Here is a 24,989-nt window from a genome sequence, read left to right on the forward strand (position 1 = left end):
ATTATTCCAAGGAAGGCGTCGTCGTCCTCGTCGTCTTGCGGCGGGGGATCGATGGGGGCGCGTGACAGGCAGTCGGCGTCAGAGTGTTTTCTTCCGGACTTGTATATTACGGTGACGTCATATTCTTGCAATCTGAGGCTCCACCGCGCCAGCCGTCCTGAAGGGTCCTTTAAGTTAGCTAGCCAACACAACGCGTGATGGTCGCTGACGACTTTGAATGGCCTGCCATAGAGGTAAGGGCGGAATTTTGCTGTAGCCCAAATGATGGCGAGGCATTCCTTTTCAGTCGTAGAATAATTGCCTTCCGCTTTTGACAGCGACCGGCTAGCATAAGATATCACCCGTTCAAGTCCGTCTTTCCTCTGGACTAGGACGGCACCAAGGCCTAGGCTACTGGCGTCAGTGTGGATTTCAGTATCGGCGTCCTCGTCGAAGTGTGCAAGTACCGGCGGCGACTGCATGCGTCGTTTGAGTTCTTGAAATGCGTCGGCCTGCGGCGTTCCCCACTTGAACTCGACATCACATTTCGTTAGATGTGTTAGCGGCTCCGCGATGCGTGAAAAGGCCTTGACAAAGCGCCTATAGTAGGCACACATGCCAAGGAATCTGCGCACTGCCTTCTTGTCGATTGGCTGCGGGAACTTTGCGATGGCAGCTGTCTTCTGCGGGTCGGGGCGTACTCCAGATTTGCTGATGACGTGGCCTAGGAATAGAAGCTCATCGTAAGCGAAGCGACACTTTTCCGGCTTCAGAGTGAGCCCTGATGACTTGATGGCCTCTAATACTGTCGCAAGCCGCTTAAGGTGATCGTCGAAATTTCCGGCGAAGACGACGACGTCATCCAAGTAAACAAGACAGGTCTGCCACTTCAATCCTGCTAAAACCGTGTCCATCACGCGCTGGAACGTTGCAGGCGCCGAGCACAGTCCAAATGGCATAACCTTGAATTCATAGAGGCCGTCTGGCGTGATGAAGGCGGTCTTTTCGCGATCCCTTTCGTCGACTTCTATTTGCCAGTAGCCAGACTTGAGGTCCATCGATGAGAAGTATTTAGCATTGCAGAGCCGATCCAATGCGTCGTCTATCCGTGGGAGGGGGTATACGTCTTTCTTCGTGATTTTGTTCAGTCGACGATAATCGACGCAGAAACGTAGGGTTCCGTCCTTTTTCTTCACTAAAACAACTGGAGACGCCCACGGGCTTTTCGACGGCTGGATGATGTCGTCGCGCAGCATTTCGTCGACTTGTTGTCTTATAGCTTCGCGTTCTCGCGTCGAAACTCGGTAAGGGCTCTGGCGTAGTGGTCGAGCGCACTCTTCGGTTATTATGCGATGCTTTGCGACTGGTGTTTGTCGAATCCTCGATGACGTCGAAAAGCAGTCTTTGTATCCTCGAAGCAGACTTCTGAGCTGTTGCTGCTTAATCACGGGGAGACTTGGATTTATGTCGAAGTCTGGCTCGGGAACTACGGTCGTCGGGGTAGATGCAACAGAATCCGAGAGGACAAAGGCATCGCTGGTTTCCTGAATTTCCTCGATGTATGCGATCGTCGTGCCCTTGTTGATGTGCTTGAACTCCTGGCTGAAGTTTGTCAGCAACACTTTCGTGTTTCCTCCGTGCAGTCGAGCGATCCCTCTTGCGACGCAAATTTCACGGTCGAGCAGTAAACGTTGGTCGCCTTCGATGACGCCATCTACGTCAGCGGGTGTTTGGGTGCCGACCAAAATAAAAATGCTGGAGCGAGGCGGGATGCTCACTTGATCTTCAAGCACACTCAAGGCGTGGTGACTACGACAGCTCTCCGGCGGTATCGCTTGATCTTCCGACAGCGTTATTGACTTCGACTTCAGGTCGATGATTGCGCCGTGTTGGTTCAGGAAGTCCATGCCGAGAATGACGTCTCGTGAACACTGTTGCAGGATAACGAAGGTGGCAGGGTAAGTCCGGTCATGAATGGTAATTCTTGCCGTGCAGATACCACTCGGCGTGATTAGGTGTCCTCCAGCGGTCCGAATTAACGGGCCTTCCCATGCAGTCTTAACTTTCTTCAATTGGGCTGCAATGGGTCCACTCATGACAGAGTAATCGGCTCCGGTGTCTACTAAGGCGGTGACTGCGTGGCCGTCGAGAAGCACGTCGAGGTCGGTGGTTCTTTGTCTTGCGTTGCAGTTACGCCTCGGCGTCGGATCACGGCTGCGTCGCGTTGACCTGTGGTTGGTACGTGGCGTCGTTAGGTGGTCTTTCGTCAGCGTGTTCTTTCCTGCCAGACTTCGTCGGGACGGCGGTGTGTCGTCGTTGTTATGTCGTCGAGATAGGCTTTTCGGCGTCTTCGTCGGCGGCGGAGGATCTTCGTCAGTTCGACGAACAGCAACCGCACCTCCATCGGTTGCTGCTTTTAGTTTTCCGGATATGGGCTGACGGACCGGCCCCGGGCTGGGCCAGTGTATGGTCGGCGCTGTGGCGACAGGTAGCGGCCTGGTGACGGCGAACGGGACGGTCGTCGAGGGCTCCACTGAGTAGCGGCGAGGTAGTCGGCGATGTCACGAGGGCGTTCACCTTCCCTCGGGCGCTGTGCGTTGACGGCGAAGCCTCGCAATCCCAGCTCGCGGTATGGGCATCGGCGGTAAACATGGCCGGCTTCGCCGCAGTGGTAGCAGAGCGGGCGGTGGTCAGGAGCGCGCCAAATGTCCGTCTTCCTCGCGTAGGTGCGCTGGGCGACGGGTGGTCGTGCTGGCGGCGGCGGCGGCGGACGACGGAATTGCGGCGTGACAGGGCCCTGGCGCGGTCGCGGAGGGGGACCTTGACGGCGTGCGACGGCGGCGTAGGTCATCGCTTGCGGCTCAGGCTGCGGCGATTCAGGGGCTACTCCAAGTTGTTGTTGGAGTTCCTCACGCACGGCGTCGGCAATCGTAGTCGCTTGAGGCTGTGACGATGGCAAGACCTTGCGCAGTTCTTCGCGCACAATGGCCCTGATGGTCTCGCGCAGATCGTCCGTGGCCAGTGATTGAATTCCGGCGTAGCTTGTTGGCTTGGTGCGGCGGTCGAATTGCCGGTTCCGCAATTCCAGTGTCTTCTCGATGCTCGTCGCCTCACGAAGAAACTCGTCGACGGTCTTCGGTGGGCTTCTTACCATTCCGGCGAAAAGTTCCTCCTTTACGCCTCGCATCAAGAAACGCACTTTTTTCTCTTCGGACATTTCCGGGTCGGCGTGCCGGAAAAGACGGGTCATCTCTTCTGTGAAGATGGCGATGGTCTCATTGGGTAGTTGGCCTCGTGTTTCCAGTAGAACTTCGGCCCTTTCTTTTCGGACAACGCTCGTGAACGTCCTCAGGAAGTTACTGCGGAATAGGTCCCATGTTGCTAGGGTGGACTCCCGGTTTTCGAACCAAGTCCTCGCGGCATCTTCCAAGGAGAAGTACACGTGTCGTAGCTTATCCTCAGAGGTCCAGTTATTGAAGGTCGAGATCCTTTCGAAGGTTTCGAGCCAGGTTTCAGGATCCTCTGACGTAGCTCCACGGAAGGTAGGGGGCTCCCTGGGTTGTTGAACTACGATGGGTGACACTGGGGCAGCCATCGTGGTTGTCTTGGCCACAATCTTCTTGGGCTTCTCAGGTAGAAGTCCGTGCTCCGGGGGCAGCTGTTGTAGACGACGGCTTGCTCGCTGGTCCAGTACTACGTTGGTGCTCTCTTTGCGGTCCGGGCTTGGATCACGGCTTGTCGGGGGCGTCCGGTACATGGACGAAAAGCACCTCCACCAGATGTCACGTGGTCGTGACGTCAAAGAACACAGTAGCAATACTGTGGAACACAAAACTAACTTTTATTGGGCGAACCTGTGCCCACAAAAGAGGCTACACTTATAGCACAACGATAGCGGCGAACACGGTCGGCGATCGTCGACAATCTGATCAGCGGGTCAAGCGCGTCGGCTTTTATACAGAATCGTCGAATGTTCCAGACTAATCGTTGGGACCCGCGTGCCTTCCACAAAGTTCTACACCATTCGCGTCAGGCGAATAAATCAGATAACACAAGGTGCGGCGACAACAGACTGCGGATAGAAGCATCGATAACTTTCCAGAAACCTCGGATACATGCAAGCGCGTCCCGCGCGGTGCGATAAGATTTGTTAGGCGGCGAAACGTGGTCGCCCGATAAATATAAGTACACGTGTCAATATACTATATACGACACGCCCTGAATAATGCTTTTGCAAGTGGCTGTTGCGGACAATTGTGACTGCTGTAACAAGTTATTATTAGAAAAGGTATGCTTAGCTCTTCTTTTTGCATATTATTATAGTGCCTACATTTGACTAGAACAAATATCAGACCAATAGAAGCTCAATAGGAAGTTTGCAGGAAGTATCCGTCTTCTATATGCATGCATGTACAGTGTTCACACCAAATGCAAGGTTGCTGTTCTGTGTAAAATGCGGTGTACGCTATAAGTAATACAAGGAATCTTCAAAGCGAAATGTGGCCCCATTGTACACATTTTTAACACATTATTTTTCAACTAAATTTATCGACATACAGGGCACACACCTGCATTGCAAGAGCAGTAGGCCCCTTTACTCTACATAGCTTCCATATCTAAGCCTCAAATTTTCATGAGTCGCACGCCTTTGAGAAAACTCAAACTGCACTTCAGGCTTGACAGTAGAAATCCGCCAAAACATAGTTCAGGAAACTTGCACGTACTCCTAGCATTCACAAAGCGAACAAGCTGGAGCAGCACCTTCTAGAACCACCACTTTGACGTGTCGGTCAAAGTGAACGGCGTCCTGGTCGTGACATCGGTCACGAAAAGGCACTGCTCCAATTTCTCGCAGCTAATAGGCCTCATGGGTAAAACGCAGAAAGGAGATGGCTTCATTGGTGCTTCACTGCGTGAATGAACTCATGAGTTGCAAGATGATAACATACTGAGGCAAAAAATGTACTCACCAACGATAAAAGAGATTCAATAATAATGACGTTTCGGGCCCCATACACAGGTCTCTTGATCACAATGGAGATGCAAGCAGGGGTGCCTGGCTATTTATGCGTCGGGTGTATCTCTCGGGAGGATTACCACCCATCCTGTTTATTGTTGGGTGAATTGATCTATTGTAGTACAATTCTAAAAGCAAACTGGCAGGTAAATCTTCCTTGGTTGCGATGATTGCTACCAAGTCCCAGTCAATGCAGTGTCTAGTTAGTTTGCGATGTCCTGCCAAGGCGTTTGCAGCTGTGTGGACCTTTGTGACATCCTTTTTGTGTTGCTTCAAATGCTGTTTAAAATTTCCGAGTTCGCCGATGCACAACACATCACACTCCTCGCACGGTATCTTGTGGATTACTCCCGGGTAGTCCGCCCACAAAGGGTCTCTTGCAAGAACCAGTTGTTAGCCAAGTTTTCGGGAAGGCACGTGGGCAATTTGAACACCATAGCCTTTGAATATCCTTGCAATGGCCTCACTCTCTTCCACAGTATATTGTTTCCCTGTGTCACGGCGGGGCTTAGCTGAATTAGCAGCACAAATATGACGTCGCCAAGAGCCACACAGTGGCGAACCCCTTGGCAGAACATCACAAACTAACCGGACACTGCATTGACTGGGACTCAGCAGCTATCATCGCAACGGAGAAACATTTATCTGCCCGTTTGCTTTTAGAATCATATTACATTCAATCAACTGAACGAACGACAAACAGGACGGGGGTTAATCTTCCCAAGATATACACCTGCATGCTGCACCACCTCACCCATAGTCATGCGCCTATGCTTGCATCTCCATTGTGATCAACGGACCTGTATGGGGCCCGAAGCCTCATGTTATTATGTTTATTTCTTTTATCCTTGGTGAGAGTACATTTTTTGCACCAGCACGTTTCCTCTCCAGCTGAGTTTTCGTCAAACACTTGACAATGAGTTGATAACGTGCATGCAGACGATTGTGATTCCCCTGCCCCTCTTATTACTGCACTGAAACTTAACCCAACCATGCATGTATCCACAAAACATGTAGCTATATGCCATAAGCCTTAAAAGAAAGGCAAGCATAAACAAGTCACAGTAGCACCACAGAACAATTGCTATACGTGAACTCTGGCTGGGCTCAGCTACGTGCACCCCACTCAAATGCCATCATGGAGAGCTCGGGGTCAGTTTTTACCACCTGCTCTCTTTCATCATGCACCGAAATCTAAAATCTAAGTACTGGAGCGTTTTGCTTCCGTTCCCATTGCAATACAGTCACTGCAGCAGGAAGTTAAAGTCGCAATATTTTGTGCAGCAGGAGAAAGTCACAAACTGAGCAATGGTGATGGAGGTAGTTAGCCTTCGCATTTTTTTAAAAATAGAAGGGCACCTGTGTTCCTCCTGTAGTGCTGCAGGTTGCTTACTATAAAAAAAAAACAAAGGCCATCATAAAACCTGATGCTTACGTGGCGCGACATTCTATAAAAGTGACAGCATGGGGTGTCCAATATCGCAGCCTGCACATAACTGTTCATTGCTTTCTTTTGAACAAGGAACAATATGATGCAAAATGTTTTTGCATTTAACAGATAACCAATGAAAGGATATAATATGGGGGAAATTTGATCAGAATCAGAGATGATTGTCTTTTCTTAATTTCCACGTGACACCCAAGCTTCTGACGTGTCACCATGTCTTGAACTTTGCTCCCATAATTAGAAAGAATGGTACATAAGAACGACTATCACTTTGCTGCGCGTTTGGCATGCAGCAATGCATGCACATAAATATCCCGAGAGAAACTCCATTATAAGACACATTAACGTGCTAAAGTATTGCCTATTTTACAGCCTTCTGTACAAAAGCTTGTTTGGCCATTTCTGGTGTCATTCACTTTACAAAACATTGACTTGATTTCTTTCAGATAAACAAAGCTCTGTTAATCAGGTATACGAAGTATGAAGGCATAGAAAATTGCATTAACTGTTTTAACGCTTTCGCCACGTCGGAACACCGTGCTATTGCGTAGGCGGCATTTTAAACCTCGTCTCTGTTAAGATTTCTTTTTCATGCTGGAACAGAGGCGTGTGCTGAAAAATAAACTCGGTTGCGATGTATGTCAGGATCTCGTTATGTCACAAATCTTTTATGAACATAAAAAAAATGGTCGGGACCCCCTGTGACTGCCCTTATCTTCTCAATAGGAATGGTTGGGGCAAGAGTGCGGAGAGGGGTTGGGTGAGTCCTCGTGGCGCGCTGAACATGTGCGCCTCACAGGAGCGTTTGCTATCCCGCTGTGGCGAAAACAAAAAATTTTGCGCCAAATGCCCACCACAACACAGCATGCGCACACATGCCCGAGCAGACGGCGGGAGAGTGCGAAAAGACTAGAGAGGGAGATAGGAGCAAGAAAGTAACGGGGGTGCCGTCCGCTCCGCGGAACAGCGTCGCTCTCGGCCGCCTCCGCTTTCTCATGACCTCCAACGGAACCCGACGATGGCTCAGCACGCGCGCTTTTCCTCCCGCCATTTATTGCTCCCCGCCATTCAACGGGCGGCGCCAGGCTCCTCGCGGTCCAGCCATCAGATGGCGGCACCGTTGCCGTTAAAGCGGGCGCTTTGAGATCTTTGAACACGAAACGTGCTCCAAAGACCTAGCCAGAGAGCTAGCGACCGCCCAAACAAGTTCAGCGCAGCCAAACCTGGACGGCGCAGACGTGGAAGTTGCGACTCCTCAGATTGATACGGAGGAATTGAACCGCTGCAGGGGGCGAAGTGGGCCCTCGTTTTGTAATCTTTCCATTTCCCTTTCTGTTCTTATTCGTTGCAGCGACGTCCGAGCTAATGACGTAGGGCGAGAATAATCAAGAATGGGCCATTATAAACTACGGCCACTGCTTTCATAAATCTCCATACCACGAGAGCAAAAACGCACGTCTTCGAAGTTTGCCTTGGGCCAAGGTTATTTCGCGCATTTCATTGCAATTATAAGCTGCACAGGCTACTTTATCCTCATGAAGACAACAAGGATAATAAAAAAAATGCGCGTAAGCAATAATGATGACGATTGTTACTGCGCGACAAGTGGAAGCTTGCAACCCAGTAGGTCATGCTTGCTGTAAATGTACACACGGTCTCGCAAAAGAAAGCAGCCGCCGTGCCCAACGTACTATTTGAATCAATCGGCGCCACAGCCGAATAGGTCGTTGCGTCGCGCGAATCTTCCACACACAGCTGCCTTTCGGACTTAGCCGCATTGTTTTCGAAATAAATGATTAGAGAGCCTTAATAGTCAACCACAGCGCCGAGGGGGAGTGGGGGGACGCTGCAGCGCCAGTAGCGTACGCTGTCAGGATTGGGGGCTCAATCCCATCGCTCGTGATCCGTTGTCAAGATTGGAGTCGGGCATGAATTAGAAGGTAGCCGGCCCATGCCGACGTCCAACTTATCCACGCTGAGGACGTTGATGAAGGGAAGGACTGCTTCTCATCGAGAACGAGGAATATGGGTTTATTTACAGTATTTATATCAGTCTAACATGACTGTTTGAGAAAGTACATCAGTCTAACATGACTGCATCTGAGCAGCCGCACAACAGCGGTTTTTAAACTCTCGGTCATCTCCCGATACAAGGTGATGCGAACGTTCGTTCCGTCATCGCAAACTAGCCGCCTCCCCGCAGGACGGTCTACACACACAAATGCACACACGTTCGAATGTCCGGAGCCGACGTCAGAGGGGCCCCGTAGAACTCGGAGCCGTTCCGGGTAGCGCGTTGGGGTGTTTGGGAATAATAGTTGGCCCGCCGAACTCATCCCGTCACAACGGCGATGAGGCTAGAGGTTGGTGGCGGTTTCAGCACAAAGCCTGCTTCATCGAACGCATCCTAGCTGAAGCGACGGAGAGTGGGGGATGCCCATATTGCTCCCCGACACAAAGTCGATTTAGTCACGCTGTGGCTAGAAGTTGGCGGCGACGCTCCTGGAATGTTGCCGCCATAGTTGTAACTGGGTGGCAAACTTGCACTGCAGCTGGCCGCTCTTAACAGCGCCGGAATGTTGGCGCCATAGTTGTAACTGGGTGGCAAACTTGCACTGCAGCTGGCCGCTCTTAACAGCGCCGGAATGTTGGCGCCATAGTTGTAACTGGGTGGCAAACTTGCACTGCAGCTGGCCGTTCTTAACAACGCCGCCTACAGCAAAAAATTTACTACGGCCAGTGGTGCCAAGGCTGTTGATTTATCAGTAGATGTACCGTCCGCTCTTCTGTACCACGGTGCCTGTCCACACGATCAGCCGACTGTGTTCCCGTCGTCACCCATGCTTCGTGCGAGAAGGAATATATTTCGCCCTTCTGCCCAGTAGCGCTCCACGCCACGAACGTAGCGATTCTGCCATTCAGGGATGCCATTCCTGTCAATAAGCAGCAAGTTGTGGCTCCTTCTCGTGCTTGAAGCCGACCTCGGCAAGCAGGCGACGCACAACTAGTACACCGTTTCAGTGATGGTACATCCATACGCTTAGAGAATTATTTAGTTATCTTCTCGACTGTCGGTATCTTGTTGCGGCGAAATAAGTCGTACACGCATTATGTCAGCGCACAATGCGAAACTGTCAAAATTCGTGCTGCGTCTTCTCCGCCTTTCGCGACGGCGTCGACAGTATGCTACCCGAAAAAGGCGAAGCTTTGACTTCCTCCCTCCCTCACCCTGAACAACGAGCATCACGGCGAAAGACTTGCTCGTGTCCTCCGTGCTGCCTTCAAGCGCCCTGTTACGCCGACCGCGCTTGTTGTTCTTGCCGAGGCTCCTCGCTGTGGACGTCGTGGCGACACAAGGCTCGTTCGGCAACAAAGGATCGCGTGACGATGTCACTTCGCTGGGCTCCATGGCGGAGCAGGGAACGCACCCGCGAGATCGCAGGCTTGAAAAAACTAAAACGTCAGAATAAAACAAACGAAAAACAAAAGCCTTTCACATTCTTGAAAATAAGTTGCAAACACACAAAACTAAAAAAAAAAAATATATCAATATAACGCTACTCAAAACCGAGAGGCAAGCATCCGTGTATTTATTTAAAACGATGAATGAAGCATTTTGCATACCTTCCCTGTCTCGACGTCTCGCCCAAGGTTTAAAACGGATTGGATAAATGCATTGTTTTAACTACTTGTTAAAGAGCAAATTGCTTATTTTATGCGCGGAAGACGAGTAGTTTTGCTCAGTGACCTAAGTTGCCAAGATGTTCACTGAAGAGCGGCACATGCTGTGTGCATTCATGGCGCACCTCGCTAAAGCGTTGGCATGAAAAATGATTCAGTAAATGCGGCCCATACCCAGTGCATCTGCGGAATCTTTGTGACGTGGGTTTGCTTCCAGCCAGCATCGAAGTAATTTAAAGGATATTTTCGTCACTGTAGAGCGGCACACAGCTACTGGCACATAGCCAGTCACCGAAGTTGGCATCAAAGAGGTTACACAGACGACCAAGCACACAGACCGAACGGCACACACCCAGTGCTCCGAGTCGGCGCAAAAGAGTTTCATTGAACACCGGTTCCCGCCTGGTGGTGGTAGTCCCGCATCGAGAGTGGCCGGTGTCGGCGTGAAAAAGGTTCGTTGGAGAGCGGCGCATATGTGCACACACTGCTACAGACTCAGTGACGCAAGCTGGTCCGACGGTCGGTTTCGAACCGACCATATTCCGTCAGCCCGATGCACTACCCATTCGACAACGGACTACTCAGCGACCAGGTAGGCGGGAAAACAAACGCAGACAGACAGACAACGCCCGAAAAGTGCGTCAAGTACCTGAAGAAGGCCAACGTAATAAACTAAAGAGAGCAGCGATGCCTGCAGTATCCGTGTAAAACGAAATAAATGCCAGGGCTTAAAGTGCCAAAACCACGTTACGATTACAGGGGTACTGCAGATTAACCTTAGCCAACTGGAGTTCTTCGACGTGCACCTAAATCGGAGTTGACGAGCGCGTCTCGCTCCCATAAAACTGTCGCCGCGGGGACGGAGAACGCGACGTCGCGTTGAGCTTATATAATAGCCACGGGGCGAGCGCAGCGAATTAAAGGAAATGCCATTGCCGGCTTGTTAAATTCAGGCGAGATCTCGAACAGGTACATGACGTCATGAGAATAATCTGCGCAATGAGAACAAAGAACTAATAATTCCTAGCAGAAATTTTGCGCTTCCGTCAGCACTGAGCATTTATCGCAAGCGCTATGAACAGCCATCATTTCAGTGACGGCGCCGTGTCGTTGCCGACTGGATATGGATCGCTCTTCGCCAGAAGCTTCGCGACCCATTTGAATTGACCCCGTAACATTGTCGAGCGTGTACTCATGCACAAACACTGGAAACTAGTGAATTTCCTTCTTAGCTGCTATTCTTCAGGTGGCTTTTCATGCTGACTTTCCCATTGTAATGCCAATCGTCTCTTGACATGATGGTTAGGAGTGCCCGGCTTCAGCGAAAGATAACTGCCTTATTAATGCCAAACGGCTCAAACACTTTTCGCGAGGCATTTCTAGAGCGTAGGGCTTCAAAATGGAACCTTAATTGCTGCAGTGTGAACCCACCAGCAAAACAACGAAAATAGTGGTACGGTCTGGTCGCTTGGTACGGTTTAACCTAGCTCCACGATAACAATGACAATTAGAAAAGCCTATCGTTGGCAGCTAAGAAGATGCCACACTGCATTGCTTGGCGACACCCAAAAAGGAAAATATCGAGGACTTTTTCCCGTGTAGAGTATCTGTGGCATAACCCTTACACGGAGTTTGTTACTTTGAATGTTCAAAAGTCGCCCCAAACCCGTTTTCTAGGATTTCAAGGAGCTCTAGGGGCTGTTAAATGAAATCATAAGAGTGGCTTTGCTGGGCTAGCCGGTACATGGTTATACTAGGAGAATGCCAGCAAACTTGAAAAAGGGAAAAAATCAGGAGGCAGACAGACAAAACGACAGGAAGGTGGCTGGAGCCACCAATACACTTTACACAGTCTAATACACTTTAGAATAGTCGACTATCGAAAGGAACAGCCAGAAGCTCTCGTATCGTATTCGAAATTTCAAATATACACGCACCACTAGCTAATGCTCAACTACTGTGGAAAAGAGATTTCGAATGTCCCCCTTTCTTAAGTTAAACGTTTTCTTTGTTTACTGGTGCAATTTTCAGCAAGATTGTACCAGCATCACCAGCTCACGTGTGACCGACCCTCGGGCAGTGAAGAGACCCGTGCTCGTGACCGGCTCGCGCCGGGCTTACGCTCGGCCACACGTACCTGGCGGTGTGCACCTACTTTCTGCGATCCCGCGTCTGGGTTCGGCATCGATCGGGACCCGTTTCTGGGAGCCCGGTTTCGGGAAGATCCCCCCCGGAAGGGAGCGCGCGCCGCTCCGGGAGGGAGGAGGAAAACGAGGTCGACGGCCCGGCGCTCCTGCTGCGCCGCCCTCAGTCGCGCTTGAAGAATGCCGCCGTCGTCATACCGAAGCCGGCTTTAGCGAGCTTATACCGGGCGTTTTTTTTTTTTTCTTTCTCTTTCGTTTTTTTCTTTTTTTTTTGGGGGGGGGGGGGGGTTTGTTTAACTTTAAGATCGCTTGAGGCACATCACATATTTCCAGTCATTAAGCTGGATATGCTGGTAAAAGCGAAATGCATAATCGACTAATCAAATATTTCACAAATTGACCTTTGGATTAGTAACCTTACGGTACATATTGCAGTTTACGAAATGTAACCGGCGATTTGAATCGTATCCCCTGCAAAGTAATCACCAAAAAATTACCGGCCCAATGTGTTCGCTCAGTATCCGCTCAGTAACAACCGCGGCTCTCCTGCAGCAGAATCATTCACAGCCATAAGCCGCGCACCAAAACACGGCGACCATGGTGTGTTTCCAGCTGCAGCGATTAGTAACCGCCGCTTGCAGCGAAAAAAAAGAAGCATGGCGCTGGAGGCGTCGTTTGGACACCACCTATCATTGCATGAACTTTTTTTCTACCCTTCGAGACTTTAATAAATGCTGTTATTATTTTTTTTTTTTCGAACAGAAACGATTATTCAACACTTTCGAATAGTGAACTTTCGAATGGAATAGCCAGAAGTTTTTGAATCGTATTCGAAATTTCGAATATTCAGCCACTGCTATAGCTAATGCTCATCTAGTGTTGAAAAGAGGTGACGAACTTTCGCACGCCCTCTCGTAAGGATGCGCTAGCAGGCTCGATGCGATCACCTTGGTCCGCAGCGAGGACTGCAGTGCAGCAGAAAGAGCGTGCGGTCGATTGTGCCCCGTGCACTATTTACGGCCAGTAACGTACGGTCACACAACGTTCTTTGCGATTAGAATGTTTGTTCAACGCGCTATCAGTGCACACAAGGCAGCAGACGAAACGTGCCAAAGTCATCGTGGCTTGCGCAGCACAACCCAGAACGATGCGCATTAAGTAATACGAGGTAAAGAACGACAAAAAATGAGCAGACGGTGGTAAAAATAAGCGGATCACAGCCAGATATGGTTTGGGCGTCCGAGTCAGGCAGGCAGCGAAATAAGCAGCAATGGGAAAGTATTTGCAACACGACGCAGTGAAGGGCAACTTGCTGACAAACCTATTAACGGTTTTCAATTGCAATCTGTGGGAAGTAATATATTAACAAATACAGAACAGAAATACAACTTGGTGTGTCGAAGAAAAATGAGAAACAGAAACAGCTCATTGCTGGATTATCAAGACGCTTTCACGTTTATGGACAACAACGGCTGAATTACACCAAAATACCGTAAAATTCGTAACGTCGCATTACAGTACAAGCTTTGGCAAGGCTTTCTCAAAAGGCTTGCTGCACCGAACCTATCTTGCTTCAGCAGTTCCTATATTCACACTGGTCGACGTTTCATGTGAACACGAAGTCTAGGATTTGTTCAGCTGTTAAGCGTCATTGATAGCAGATGAACTCTTCTGGCTATAGCATGTTGACGAGCCAGTTGGTTCGAACTTATGATTAAAAAATTTTGAGGCTGCTTAAGCTTCGCCTTTAAGAGCGGAACGCGATGGCATTCAAAGATCCCCGACCGCTTCTCACGCTTCCCGGCAACTGCAGCTTATGGAATTATAATCTCTACCGGGAAACACTGCCGGGGAACGCGACCCCCTTCAGTCATGAATTATGATCGATTGTTGATAAATGCATGAAATTTACACACATATGTGCTAAGGTGCTGCAGACTCCATTAAGAGCAAGGTGGTAGAATGACTATTTCTGCATTTTGTGATGAGCCACCATAATGATGGATTAATTATCTAATTATTGTGCACTCAGTAATGATACGTTTCGTCATCACTAGAGCGAATTAATTGCACAAGTTAATTACTGGTTGCAAACATTACTAGAAAGAAGAAGAAAATTCTAAGTGATTTTCGGTAGTGACAGACTTCGCTCAGAAGCAAAATGAAGGTACTTGCGGTAGGCAGAACGTTCATTTCACCCTAAGCCCATCTTTTGTGGTCTATTCCTTGCCACAACTGCGCAGAAATAGCAAAAGTAAGCAGCGTCCACAAACGTGTACACCGTGACTGAAGGGGCTACGCACAAAGAAACGCGACCTCCTGCGTAGGCCGATCCCGCAGGTTCATTTCGCACTTTTAATACTTAGTCTTAGAAGATTTAACATAAAAGGCATGCGCTGTCGGTGCTTTGTCACATGAAATTAGTTTGTGGGCTGTCATTCTCAGCATTCCGAAGAACAACTTCGTAAAGAACGTAAGACAACAAGGTATGAGCAATTTTAGTGACAGAAAGGTGTGGCAATATAACCCGCATATATACATCATGTCATACAGCAAGGCGTGGCGGAAATTCTCGCTCGCGGACAACTGCTCCGGCGCCGACACCGGATTTTCTACGAGACGGCGCTCTTAACGCTAACGCGTTAAATCTGCCGCTCGCCTAGATGACAGTATGTGTCATCGCTCTGTCATAATCAAGTCGCGCTGCAGACTTTAATCAAATTTTTACAATTTTGGCTTACGTTTTAGCTCAGTTAGGCCCCTGGAACAGCTATATTGCTGGAAAATTCCTGGAGAATTAGACTCCATCTGAGCAAGCGTCCGTTCGTAGGGGACATGTGTCTGAGGCAGGTAGGACAGTGGTCGGTCTCGAAAGTGAATTTCGCTCAGTACAGATAACAAGATCATTTCTGGGCTGCCCAAACTAAGCAGGCGCATTCTTTTTCGGAAGCGCTGTATGCCTACTCTCTGTGCGTAAATGTTCGGCTAGCATACAGTACCGGATGTTCTTCCGCGTCTTCGCCCACCTGGCTGAGGACGACTTCCAAACCTCTAGCGTCGCACTGCACGATAAATTCCTTAGAATAATCGGGTGTCCGAAGCACTGGTCCTGAGCTCAGAACCTTTTTCAAGTGCTGTAATGCAGTTTCTTTGGCCTCACTCCATAGAACTTTTTCGGGCTCTCCCTTTCGGAGAGTGTCTGCCAGGGGGCTTGCCACCTGTGCGAAATTTGGAGTGTACCGCTGGTAATATCACACGAGCTCCAGAAAGGCTCTGACATCTGTCTTAGTTCGCGGTTCAGGAAAGTTACTGATAAGCCCTATCTTTAGTTCGGAGGGCCGCCGCGTTCCTTGTCCAACGACATGACCTAGGTAGGTAATTTGCGAACACCCGAAGTTGCACTTTTCGGCATTTACCGTGAGACCCGCGTCTCGTAGACGTGCCAGCACCTTCCTTAAGTGCTCTATTTGATCGTCCCAGCTGTTAGAAAAGATGGCCACATCATCTAAGTAGGGGATCGCGTAATCTTGTAAGTTTTTCAAAACAATATCCATCAGCCTGGAAAAGCTAAACGGTGCGTTTTTAAGCCCGAAACTTGACATTAGTGGTCGAAATGTGCCAAGCGGGGAAGTTAATGCTGTGTAGCGACTTGAGCTTTCTGACATGGGCACTTGCCAGTACCCCCCAACGAAGTCGATTGTTGAAATGTACTGGGCTCCGCCCACCCGTTCAACTCGTTCTTCTATGTTAGGTATAGGGTAAAGTGGGTCACTTGTAATCGCATTCAATTTCCTATAGTTCACGCATGGACGCGGCTCTTTTCCGCTCGCCTCTACAAGAATCATCGTTGATGTGTAATCATTGTCTGCTGGCTCAATGATTCCCAACTCAAGCATTCGTTTGATCTCTACTTCCATTATTTCTCGCTGCCGAGGTGAGTACGGTTCGGATTGGACGGGCTCGTCTGATGTCAACTCAATCTCATGAGTAATGAGCGTCGTTCTCCCCGGCCGGCTACTGAAGCATTGGCGAAATTCCTCAAATAGTTTCCGGAGGTCGCTTACTGGTCGGCCTCGAGAAGCAGTCGGTTTACAGACAGATTCAGGTTGTCCTCTATGGTTGTCCACTGTCGCTAAAACTGGAAGCTGGACCGCTACTTCTTCAGACGCATTTACCACCATGTTCACAACCTCTTCCGTTCCACAATAAGGTTTCATTAAATTGCAGTGGTAAATGATTCCTTTATTGCTTCTTCCGGGAACTTCTAGGGTGTAGTTAGTCTCCGATATCTTCTGGGTAACCTTTACAGGTCCGTCCCACTGTACCTCAAGCTTGTTTCTTCGTGAAGGCCTTAGGATCCTGACCCTGTCGCCTACCTCAAATGTTCGCCTACGCGCATTTCTGACATAGTACGCCTTCGCGATTTCCGGGCCTCTTTTAGGTGTTTTTTCAACCAGTTCTCGTGAGACACTTAAGCGATCCCGCAATTTTAAAACGTAACTCACCACCATCTGGCTTTCACCTGTTCCTTCCCACATTTCTCGTAACATTCTGAGGGGGGAACGGATCGTCCGACCGTACACCAGCTCGGAAGGAGTGAACCTCGTTGCCTTATGTGGGACCGTTCTCAACGCGAACAGGGTTGCGGGTTAACAGTCCTCCCAGTCTGCTTTGTGTTCATGGCACAATGCACGTAACACTCTCTTAAGCACCGAGTGCATCTTCTCAACGCTGTTTGATTGTGGATGGTACACGAAGCCGTGTATCAGCCGCACACCACACCTTTCTAGGAACGTCGTGGTTAAAGCACTTGTAAATACCATCCCCGGGTCAGCCTGTATCTCGCAGGAAAACCGATTCGTGCAAACGTGGACAACAGAGTGTTGACTATCTCGGTGGAGCTCAGTTCCTTCAAAGGAATCGCTCCAGGAAACTGTCGCGGGACAGAGCATGGTGAAAAGGTACTTGCACCCTGATCGGCTCGGCGGCAAAGGCCCGACTGCGTCGATCACCAGCCGACGGAATGGCTCCGTGATTAAGGGAACCAACTTTAAAGGTGCCTTGCGTTTGTCTCCCGGCTTCCCAACTCATTGACACGCGTCACAGGACCTTACATAATTTCCCACATACTCAAAGCATCGTGGCCAGTAATATTCTAACAAGAGCCTCTCCTTCGTTTTGTTGATTCCTAGATGGCCTGACCAGCCATTTCCTTGACACAAAGTCACGAGATCCGCCCGATACCTCTCCGGAACGTTTAATTGATCGAGGATACGGCCCCCACGATTTCGGTAGTGTCTATACAAAAGTCCTCCCTTTTCGTGGATGGTAACGTTGCGCCTAGCTATGCCCTCTTTCGCGTTGTAGTGTAAACATGTCAGAGTCTGGTCCTTCTGTTGCTCCGCGCTGAGCGACTCCCTGTCCACCTGGAGAAGCCTGTCAAAGCCCCCAGAGGCAGATGAAAGTACAAAGCTGCTCGCCCTTTCTGGTGCTTCCACTGACGACCTTTCTTCGCTACGCGAGTTTTCTACGGGGATCATTTTAATTGGCACCTCTGCTGTCACACTTTCTTTTTCCTCCATTGTCCGAGGTTCTACTAGGGAATGCGCTTCCTAGTGTTTCGCCACCGCTGCGCGGGGGTCCTCGGTCAGCTGAGCGGCGATTTGGCATGCTCACGAGCGGGTTAATGCCTGCACCCTTCCTTCTCCGAAGTCCCGACTCCGCTCCCGTAACGCCTGCCTCTGTCTAGTTCTCCGAAAGGACCGGAAATTGACACTCGTGCTATTGGCAGACACACGCCGTGTTCCTCTAGCAATGACTTGATCCAAGTTACCTTCCCTGTATAGTACTCGGCTTTTACAAAAGAAGGGTGAACTAGGTCCATGGTTGCTCCCCTGTCCCTTCATAGCTTACAGGTTTTTCCGCTAATCTGTAGCTCCTGGAGGTATAGACGGAGAAACTACCAAGCTTTCGTCGCTTCCGCCCACGTAGGAAAGCACTATCGTCCCCCCCCCCCCTTTTTTTTTTGCAATCCGAGGCATAGTGACCTAGGCCCTGGCACTGATAACATCGGACCGGTCCCCTCTTCTCGAACTCTTGCGTTTCAACCTTCTTTGTCCCCTCCTCCCGAGGGCTGCTAGCTCCTTTATCACTGTTCACTTCCCGAGTTTTTTTCGTCGGCTCGGCCCTCTAGGTAGCTTTTACCTGTGCGTTTTTTTTTTTTTTTTTTTGTGATGGATATACCTTCTCGGATTATCCCTTCCATTTGAACGCTCGTCGTCGGTAGTGATTTTTCGTCGCATCACGTACTCATCAGCTAGCCGAGCCGCCTTATCTACCATGTCTACGGCGTCTCTATCCTGTACCCAAAACCTGACCGACTGTGGAATGCTTCGGTAGAATTGTTTGAGATAAATACATTCTATAATTTTGTCTACTTTCGTAGACTTCGGCACCCTTAAGCCACTCAACCAGGTTTGTTTTCAAACCGTACGCGAACTCTGAGTAGCCCTCGTCGCTCTTTTTGCTCGCTTCTCTGAATCGCTGCCTAAATGCTTCCGGGGAAATTCGGTACCTCCTCAACAGCGCCGACTTTACTGGTGCTCAGCTTCAAACATCCACTGACAACACTGACGTCTGGCCAAGTCGCCCAACTACGTCTGCGAACCTTCGAAGTTGCACGAAACTGCCCACCCCTCCCCGTGGGTCAAACTGAGGAATCCGGTGGCGTGCCGCAGACTGCTGCCGCGATGAAAGAGGAATGCGACGCGGGTGACGTCAGCACCCGCCCCGCCTCATTCCTGCGAAGGGTCTCAAAGGGATTTAAGGTAGAACCGGCTCGTTGTTAGGAGATAGAGGCTGCAGCGGACAGTGTCGCTGCGAGCGGAAGCGCCGTGTATGTGCTCCTCCAAAGTCCACAGCGACCGGACATTTCGACCTGAGGCTCTCAATATCCCCACCATCGTATCCAGAAAGGTGACCTGCCCATTCTGAGCCCACCCGGGTCGGATCTTTCGGCCTTTTCTCCTTCTCCCTGGTGCAGGCCGAAGCTAGGCCTGTTTTACGCCTAGCGTCCGTGGTCCCCACAGCCCACTCAGCCATGGAATAACAAGTAAACGACACTGACATCAAGCCCGCCGAAGCCCTAAACGGGGAATGGGAGACTCCTGCGTGTCCGCAACCAGTACCGCCCGACGACTGCCACTCACTCTCCCCACCCAACGGCGGCCGTTCAGCCGCCGAGAAATCCCGAGCTGCGTACGCGACGCGCGCCTCTCCCGCAACTCCCGCGGGGAGACTTCAAAATCGTAGTCCGACCACGCGGCAGTTTGGACGTGACCAAGGAGACCCCTCGCACGCTCTTCGCAGCAATCTGTGATGCGACGAAAATCCCCTTGCAGGAAGCGCTCGCTCAGGACCAGGTGCAGCTGCATCCAACAAACAATGCCTTGACGATCAACACTCCAGAGGAGGCTCGAGCTCGGGCTTATGCCCAGATCACGTCAATCCGCATCGGCACGAGCGCAACTGATGTCGCCGCATACCTCGCTCCGCCCAATGATGCCATGAGGGGCGTCATTCAGGTGGCCCACAGTGGTGAGTCGCACGGTGAAATCCTGAAAGGACTTGTTCCCTTTAATCCTCAACTACTAATTATTGACGCTCGGCCCTTCGGGAAAAAGCGATCCATTATTATCACTTTCGCCACCGGCCCCCTGCCCAAAGCTGTCCGCTTTTGGGCGGGTATTCACACTTGGTTTCCTCATCGACCCAAAATGGAGGCTTGCTACAACTGCCGCCGTATCGGACACCGCCAGGATGTCTGTCCCGCCCCAACTAGCGGATGTTGCCACAATTGCGGTGCCAAGCACACGCTAACGGAATCCCCAACCTGTACACCCAAATGCATCGTCTGTGGGGACGGGCATCATACTGGGAATAGTCAATGTAAGTACCGGTACGCCCGCCCGCCACCACGCACTACCCAGCCAACCGCCAGACGCCAGTCAAGAACCCGGGAGCAGAAGCCAGCCCAGCGTAAGTCATCGCGCAGTGCAAGCACTGCGCGCTACATCTCACTTGACCGTAGCCACAAGCCCCAGCAGGAGCTCACCTGGGCCGACCATGCAAGGAGATCGCCGCCTGCCACCGCATAAAGACAACACTTTATGTGCCTTCCTTTTGTGTGTGTTCAATTGCGGCGAAAACATGTCTTTTAGCAAGCACCAACTAGGCCAACAAGCAGTTAGGTTGTATAAAGATTTTAGTTCCCTCTTTGTCTGCTCCAAGAGTCCGTCTCTCGTCCTCGCCCACTCTTCGCACCTCCGCGTCACGACGGAGGGAGTTTGGAAGGGAAACGTGGGAAGCCTCGCAGGCGAGCGCGAAGCATAGCTTTCACCTTCGACGCAGGGTCCGGCCGCGCCAGACCCAGCGGCGTAGGCGACATCGCGAGAAGACAGCATGCCCGATTCCGAGTTTGGTCGTATTGGTTAGCGCTACTTTTCAGCTTGCGCTCGATGTTCTTTCGAACCCACCTTCCTTCTCGGCTCACACTCGCACGCTTTCACTCGCACCCACTGCATACGGCGCGCGGCCACGATGTAGTTGTACTGGGACTTTATACGGAACATCGCGGCAACCCTGACGACGACGGCGAAAATGCGTTTGGAGTGTCCGTATACTTGCGATCGCCATAAAAAAACATGGATGTACGTGCCAAGAACGATATGATTATGAGGCGAACTGTATATCAGGGGGCTCCGAAATAATTTTGGCCAATCGGGGTTCTCTAGTGCACCTCAATCTAAGTACACGGGTGATTGCGGCAGGTTTCTGTGGATGGGAGGGGGCTAAGCAGTGCACTTCGCATGGGCTCCTGCATTTTTCGGCAATTTTCCGGATATCTGCTTTTATTAATCGAAACTGTGGCATCGACGGAATCGGCACGGAAGTGGAACTGGAGGATATCAAGTTTATGAGCGGTACGTGGAATTACCGTCATTTTTTGCCGCTTGATAGTTTCACGCCACGCTAACGGAGCTAACCCTACAAGAATAAGCGGCCAGCCGAACGCATGTGACCCATGACCCGTGGAGTGTGACTCGCAACCCGCGGAGCGTGTCCCGTGGCTCGTGAGCGCTCGAGCGCTCTTCGAAAGCGACTCGGCGCTGTCGCCGAGTATCAATGACTGACGCATCCGACGCAGCAACAACTGCACGAGAACTGAACCAGGAAAACAACAGCATTGAAATGCACGTGGACACGATACAAGAGCAGCAACAACTGGAAGCGGAGTGGACGTATGACGAGAGCAGCGGAAAGGCGATAAACATTTAGGAAAAATCGCACACATGGTAGAGGAGAGGCAAGAAGACTCAGGTGCATGTAAAACCCACAGCCGAGGAAGCAGGCCAACTACGAACGCAGCAAGCTGGAGCAACAATACCTATTGCGGGAAACATGCCACATTATAAAAAACCGATACTTCCGCCTTTGCCAGTGGACGACACGAAGATCATCTACAGACCAAAGGTTCTCCAAATGGACATTGGTGGCAGTGACACATGCCATTGGCCGAGCTAGCAAGTTGTCCCAAAGAGACTTCTATGACACTATCTGGATACAAGTGCAACATGCCGAGAATATAATCATCGCAAGTACACCAAACAAAGACATAGCGTACGACATGCTCCTCAAGATCACCAGCATGCAGTTTGGAGGGTCCATTTATGAAGTTAAAGCACATGTCAGGACACCAGAGGGCATCAGCAAAGGCGTAATGTACAACATCCTGCCAGGCACGAGCAATAAACTACTACAAGGGCTATGAGTATCCTCAAGATATACGGTTCTCGCAGCATGCATGCTGGGAAGGTCATTAACAGCACTCATCTACTTCGACTGACTGCACATCCCATACATCATATATAAATGACGTAATAGTTCTGCGGAAACCCGCAAGGTGGAGAGAAGTAATTAATAAAGGGAAAATCAGACAACCACCCATTCGTAGCGATTGCTACAAAGGAAACCCATACGGGTTCCTCGAAAGGAAAGCCTCACAGCTGAAGAAAAATTCGTCCTGGTCCGGGACTCGAACCCGGGACCACCGCCTTTCCGGGGCAGCCGCTCTACCATCTGAGCTAACCAGGCGGCTAGCAGATGGCAGGGCGAAGTCGAATTTGTCGACAGCACGAAGCAACGGCACGAGTTTGACGTAATAGTTCTGCGGAAACCCGCAAGGTGGAGAGAAGTAATTAATTAATAAAGGGAAAATCAGACATCCACCCGTTCGGGTGGATGTCTGATTTTCCCTTTATTAATCATATATAAATGCTCTGACTACCACTGCAAACCATACAGGAACTCCGTGCAATACGGCACAACCCGCGGAGAACTAGGGCACAGGGAAGATATCTGCCCGAAACCCCTTAACAACTTCTGCTACATATGCGGGATGGAAAATCAACCGGAAGACCATGACTGCCAACTCAAATTCAGACTTGGACTTCCCGGCACTATCCGTATCAAGCACTACACAGTCCACACAGATACAGAAGTGACTCCAAATCAACAAGTGGTCAAGCAAACGAAGGACCCCAGTCAAGATGAGGGTTTGGATCCCGTATACACAACCCACAAAAGCAAGTCACGTATGCAGATACTGCAGGAGGAAACACACAAGCACAAGAACTCATGGAAACCAGATGAGATCTGCGAGCACAATTACAAAATCAGCAAGCCCTCAATGATGAGCTCATACAAAGGTGCAAAGAACAAAACACCACCAATCAAGCCTAGAAACCTCAAGGAATGCCAAACATCCCACTGCCCCTTACGAAAGAACAAATCAAGGAAATTGTAACAATGAAAGCAGGTACAGGAGGCCATGACCACTTTTGCAAAGGAGATAACACAACAGCTCCAGCAACACATCACCACTCAGCTGGCCCCTATCCATGCTACTCTTCAAGACCTCAGACTTCGCAATCATGCCTTATGCCAAGCAAAACCACGTAACGAAAGCCACAGTAGAAAAGCTACTCAACAACACCGACACGACTCGCAAGAAAGCACGTAAAGACCTCCACAATGCAGCCAGACTGGAATCCATGGCCCGGGGCGAAAAGAATGATATCGAACAAGATGGCGAGTAATACCAAGAAGAGATTCCCACAACTCCCAATGAAGCTGTGGCAATGGAACTGTCGCTCTATCCGAACCAAAAGAACAGACCTCCAGGAACTGACCAAACAGGAACAACCAGATATCATCGCTATCCAAGAAACATCACACCAATCTGCACATACAGGGATATGATACACACACCAGATCTCAGAGAACAGCCATCCTGACGAAGAAAAATCTCACCACGCAAGATCACACAATCCAGGGAACAACCGTGGAACACACCCTAGTGGAAGTGCTACCTGAGAAGAAGACACATCAAAGACTATACGTCCTATGCTTACAGAGTTCACCCAGGGATCCGTTATCAGACTTTGTAAACTTCATCACGCAACCCAGAAGACTATGTAAAAGCCGTGAACTCGTAATTATGGGGGATATTAATGCCCCCCACACAGCATGGGGTTACCAGCACACGACCAAGAAAGGAGCGCAAGTGCATGATTCAGCGCAACAGAATCACCTCACTCTCTGGAATGATCCTAAACTAACGACTCGAATAGGCAACAGTGTGTCCAGGAATACAAATCCCGACCTCACTTTTACAATAGGAATATCCAACGCCGAATGGTCCCGACTGGAAGAAAATCTCGGCAGTGATCACCACATCCTTCAGCTTGAAATCCTGCACCATAAGAAGCCGAGCAGAACCAGAATGGATAGGCTGACGGACTGGAAGGCCTTCCGAGAACATGACAGAGAAGAAAACATCGAAAATATTGAAGAGTGGCTCACCAAAGTGGTCAAGATGGCAGAGAAGCACACTAGGGTCATCCAACTCACAATGGACGCGCCGGCCATAGACTCTCACCTCCTACATCTTTGAGGTACCAGAAGAGGACTACTGAGGCAGTGGAAAAAGATGAAACTTAACCGCAAACTGCAGAAATGGATCGCTCACATAACAAAGCAAGCAGAAGAATACGAAGATCAACTCAGCAGTCAGAATTGGCATAAGCTGTGCGACCAACTTCAAGGTGCACTGTGAGCCCTTCTAGCTACCACCAAAACCAAGACCCAACAAAGATATGACCTCAAGAAAATCATTCACTCCCATCCAGGAACTGAGAACACATTTTGGAAGAAATCAAGGGTAAACTTGTCGGAGACAATGCCCCCAAGGCCGCATATCCCCGACTGTACAAAGGCGAACCAAACCTCACCCTCGACAGCCCTTGCACACTTCCTGAACTACACACTGCCCTTGCCAAATTGACTCATATCACTAGGAAATGACAAGGTGACCAACAAGATCCTACGAAACCTCCCAGGCAAGTCCCTAAATGGACTTCTCAACTACATGAATAACTGCTGGGAAAAAGGCGAGCTCCAGGCAGAATGGAAGCACACAGAAGTCATTATGATCCCAAAACACAACAAGCCACTACAAATCGGCAACCTATGGCCCATCTCCTTTACTTCCTGCGCTGGAAAGCTTCTCGAACACATGGTTCACGATCGCCTCAACACATACCTCGAAGACTCGGGACTCAAGCTTGACACAATGTTTAGCTTCTGACAGCTCCTCTCAGCA

The 24,989-nt window shown here is 50.1% G+C and overlaps 1 protein-coding gene and 1 non-coding gene across 2 annotated transcripts in view; both read right to left on the reverse strand.

The window, feature by feature from the left end:
* The window catches only part of LOC126532261 (KAT8 regulatory NSL complex subunit 1-like), a 151,971-nt gene that overhangs the window by 32,191 nt on the left and 94,791 nt on the right, over positions 1–24,989 (reverse strand). The gene's annotated exons all lie outside the window — the stretch shown is intronic.
* TRNAS-GGA (transfer RNA serine (anticodon GGA)) lies at positions 22,346–22,420 on the reverse strand. The gene has a single exon. It is a non-coding gene; the product is annotated as a tRNA-Ser (tRNA).

The sequence above is a fragment of the Dermacentor andersoni genome, chromosome 5 (assembly GCF_023375885.2).
Source record: "Dermacentor andersoni chromosome 5, qqDerAnde1_hic_scaffold, whole genome shotgun sequence".
NCBI classification, from domain to species: Eukaryota; Metazoa; Arthropoda; class Arachnida; order Ixodida; family Ixodidae; genus Dermacentor; species Dermacentor andersoni.